This window comes from Etheostoma cragini, chromosome 5 (genome assembly GCF_013103735.1).
Source record: "Etheostoma cragini isolate CJK2018 chromosome 5, CSU_Ecrag_1.0, whole genome shotgun sequence".
Classification (NCBI taxonomy): domain Eukaryota; kingdom Metazoa; phylum Chordata; class Actinopteri; order Perciformes; family Percidae; genus Etheostoma; species Etheostoma cragini.
The window spans coordinates 16,088,406-16,093,172 of record NC_048411.1 but is presented as its reverse complement, the minus strand read 5'-3'; the positions used below and the strand labels follow the sequence as shown (position 1 = coordinate 16,093,172).

Genomic DNA, 4,767 nt, shown 5'->3' with positions numbered 1-4,767 from the left:
CCCCCCCCCCCCCTCGGCCCCCTGCTGCTCTCAGAGATAAGAGCTGATGCCTCCGTCTGCTGCAGGAACACACTGGATTCAACTTACACCAATTCTCAGACAAGATGAGCCATGCAACTTCTCTGATAACACCTGGTGTCCTGCTACAGACTGTTCTTTGATTAAATACTTCTGATCTGTTCATGTGGCCAGTTGAACTTTATGTTACTGGTTCTCCAGAATCAAAGGCAGCGGAGGAGGAAGTATTCAGATTGTGTACTTAAGTAATAAATCAACTTTTAATAAGTCAAAAGTAAAAGTCCTAGAAATAGTACTGATAGCTAACGTAACGTTAACGTGTTAACGTAGAATTAGAGGAGTTGCCTACCCATACAGCTACTGTAGCTAACGTTATAAGGCAAAATAAATTGTGGGTTAGCCTAGCGCTGTTATCTGTAGTCAGAACAATCATACTAAAAATAACTTTATGATCATGTTTAACGTTGTTGTAACCTTTTAACGTTACTGTACATTGTAGCCACCAAGCATTAGCACGAGCCAATTGTTATCGTAGCACATCGTAGTAACCCTAAGCTGGATCGATGTCGAAATATCATATCACTAAATTAGGTCTATACTGTATCACTGTGTTGCAAAGTGGCATATAATTATTGAAAAGATGATGTTGTATTACGTTTACTGAGTATAATTCTGTGACATTGTATGATATACAATTACTCTCAAACGTATCATCTGGTGTTTCCCGTGTGTTGCCACAAGTTAGAGTAACTAGACGGGTCAAAGGTTATTTTACGCTTTTGAGTGGCGACCAAATGTAATGGACTGTTACCCTGAGTAAAATGAGAGATTTCTCTCGGTTTGAATATTGTTGGAAACATTTGGGACAATGTAGGAACACAACTCAACAAAATATACATAACATAGGTCGAGTTGTATAAATGTGGAAAAGTTACATATTATTCTTTAACTAGAAGCACTTACAGTAGTATTATAAGCAAAATTAACTTAAAATATACAAGTACAAGTAATCGTTATATGCAAAATGGACTGTGTCGGTGTTACATTTTTATATGTTATGCTACTATAAGTGATGCATTAACATCAAAGAAGCATAGTGTTTTATAGGATCATTACAGGTTTATAAAATCTTAATCTGCAAAGTCAAAGTCAAAAAAGTCAAAGTAAAATGTCAAAAATATGTTAAGTACAAGTAACCTAAAATTACAGTATTTGAACTCACTGATGCTTCATGAGACACAAACTGCAGTGAGGGATTCAAACCAGCAACCTGACTGAGCTCTACTCCTGCTTTCTATTTCTGCTGCAGTAAAGTGCCAATGGAGCAAAGTTATTGTGTAACACGAGTGAAGATGACTCATATGTCCAGAAATAGAGGAGCGTGCCCACGCAGCACTGAGGCATTCAGGAGCCGTACAAGTACAGGACACCACCGATGAGAACTAAACATAAACTGTGAATGTTATAAAACCTTGATTTGACTTTACGGAAAAGCTCGCGGAGACTTGAGTTTAAAGACTCACTGACGTTTCATCACTGCATCCAAAAACAATTTGGGGAAAAGCGGTCTCTGCTTTCAGCAACAACAAACCTCATAACTGAAGCATCCACACCTGTTTAGTTAACTGACCAATCAGGGATCGTCCAGATGTTAACCACAAGTCTGACAGGAAGACTAAACAGCAACCATCAAACACAGCAGGCTGATTCTTAAAATTATGACCAGCTGAAAAAAGACACAACATAAACAGAGGTGGAGAACGTATTCTTCCTGTTACTGTTCTTGTTATTACTCTGTTACAAAATAAGGTTCTGCAGTGAAAATGTTCCTTCAGGGAAAGTATGCACGGGCACCACAATAAACTTCTCCATGGCTTCCATCAGAACTCCGCAGAGTTCATCAACCACACCAGATCAAGTGACCACATCAAACCCCTCCTCACTCTGCTCCACTGGCTTCCTCTGCCCCACCGGATGAATTACTAAATTCTACTGCTAACCTTCAAAGCCCTCTACAACCTACAAGCCCCTCCCCACACCCCTCAGACCTGTTTCTTCCTTACACTCCTCTTCGAACACTTGGTTCTTCTCAGCTGCAGATTTAACTGCCCCAAACTGGTCTGCTCCACGTCTCTGGAACTCTATTCTACCTCACGTCCATCAACTGGACTTTCTTCATCAATTCAAATCACAACTTAAACCACATCTGTTTAGATTAGCATACCCAACATAACTTTTAACATGTCCACCTTCATGTTACTGACTTGTAAATGTTTGTACCTAGTCCCCTTGATTTTGCTATTGCATTTAATAAGGTTTATAAAATTGTCTGGAAAACTGCCAACAAATGAAACGTATTATTATTATTATTATTAAAATTATTATTATAACATGTAAATGTAAAGGCGTGATGAGATTTAAGAGCAGCACAGTCTGTCTCTCGCTCTCTCTCTCACACACACACACACACACACACACACACAGAGGCCGCAGCAGATTCTTTCTAGCTCCCACTGGACTGGGAGTTCATTATGCACAGCCACAGCAGCTTCAATAGGACAGAGAGTCATCTTTCTGTCTGTTACAGTTTTACAGTTCATATTATGTTTGTGTATCTGTGCCGGGACCTTTGACCTCTGCCCCTTTATCAAATATTCAGGACCAGACGGTTAAAGCTTCTCTGCTAAAAGATACCAAAAGTTATATTTTTAAAACTGAACAATTCACATTATGTCCTTCAGCAGAGGCCCTGTTGTTCAGTGTTTCCATGACAACGCTTCTCTTGCATCCCTCTTCAAAAAACAACCATCTCTATTATCCACATTTTAAACCTTACATAAATATTGGACCACATTTTATCACAATTGATCCAAATGTTGTTGAGAAACCAGACCAACATTAGGTGCTACTAATATCCCTAAAAACTTAACATTCACTTAAAAAAATTACTTTGATGGGATTTTATACTTTAAAAAGCCTCAGCCAAATATACCCTACATACTATTCTAAATATACAATCAAGTAACATAATGTCAACAGTGTAAAGTCATCATGAATCACCACAGGTTAAGTTTATAAATCTGTCATCTGTAAGTTTATAAATACTAAGTACTCTGATCCTTTATTTCAGTAAAATATAAATATCCCTATACAAGTAAAAGGAGGCTAAAAAAAAGTCTAGAAGTATTATCAGCTAAACTTATTTAAGTAGGCATAAAGTAGGCTACTGGTGGCTCCTTTCAACATGTTGTAGTAGGTTTATTATAAATTAAAAACATTTGATTCTGTTTGTATCACTAATTGATGTAAGAGCTTTTTAACGCTTTAGTTCATTAATGTGGGGAAAATTACTAAATTAAATACTTTTTGTTGGGTAGGTTAGTAGTAGCACTGCATCATATCACATAGCCTAACTTATCAAACAGCTAAATGTGCAGTAGGCTAAAAAGTACAATAGGTACAGACAGAGAAAGATAGAGACATAGATGATAAGTAATTTACTAAAGTCATTTACAGAATTAGATATTGATATTATCCTTAAATTACCAGAACATTTGAAGGTAAAGGTAGCTACTTTATTGTCACTTACACATATAGCAAAACTTATTCCCTGCATTTAACCCAGAGTTTTATAGCGTCCAGGACCAAGCCGACTAGAACCTAGAACCTGCTTCTTGATGGTTGGGGGAAACCGGAGCACCCGGTGGAAACATGGGGAAAACATTCAATCGTTCCACAGAAGGGCCCAGAAGGATCGAGACCCGAACCCAAAAGCATCTTACTGTGAGCCACACCGCTAACCATTAGGCCACCATTCTGAAAAACATAGTGGGACTTTTATGGCAGATGTTCTGATGTTGGATGAGGCGAGGGGCTGTTACATAAAACCATCCTCTCCTTCTTAATCCCCCCTCCACCCATCCATCCCTCCATCCTTCATACCTTCTCTCTCCTCCGCCGGTGTGCTCACCAGCAGCCTCTTACATAACTTCAGACAGTGGTTGAAATATATCTGTCTTTCAAGTCTCTATAATCTGAGGACCAAACACTGTTTGTTTTCATATTTTTTAAGGTGACATGTAAAGAGTGAGACGCCAGCAGGAGGGAGGGAGGGAGAGGGGACGTCGGAGCATGTCTGCCCCGCTGCGGCGCACTGCAGCCCGGCGTTTCACAGCGCCGGCTCTCCTGGACAAGATCGACAACAACCGGGGAGAGAGTCTGGCCAAAGTCCCTCTAAAACCATCAGCTTTCGAATGCTACAGTAATATTCCTATAATATCGCTATTATGTTGTGCGTAGCCTACATCAGAGACTATTTTAATACAGACTCCACTTCGCAGTTTTGTTGGACATCAGAATATCAAACATGGGCTATGTAGGCTACTTCTCTATAAAAATGTTTAGCTATTGTAAATGATGCGTAGGCCTATATTATAAAAAGAAATGAAAACAGGCTTATCTGTATTTAGGCTACATGCTAATAGCATATTTTCTATAATTTTCTACATGAGGACTGCAGTTTTAACTATTATAGGTGATATTTGCGGTTACACACGCAGAAACATGTTAATTAAACCGAGAGCAGTAAAGCAAGAGGTGGATCTTACCGGTTAGTTGTTACCGGTGTTGGTCAGAAACATCCAGCATGCAGCTCCGTCATCAACTGTTTCTCTCTGCGTTCTCTCACAAATATAATCTGAATGCGCTCGTGAGAGTGTGCGTGCGTATGTGTGTGATAGCAGCAGTGTG

The 4,767-nt window shown here is 39.3% G+C and overlaps 1 protein-coding gene across 1 annotated transcript in view; it reads right to left on the bottom strand.

The window, feature by feature from the left end:
- dmtn (dematin actin binding protein) overlaps nt 1–4,747 on the bottom strand; it is a 24,150-nt gene extending 19,403 nt beyond the window's left edge. The window contains exon 1 of the mRNA XM_034872722.1: nt 4,626–4,747. The gene's annotated coding sequence lies outside the window, so the exon portion shown is untranslated. The remainder of the gene's footprint in view (nt 1–4,625) is intronic.
- Between the last annotated feature and the right edge of the window lie 20 nt (nt 4,748–4,767).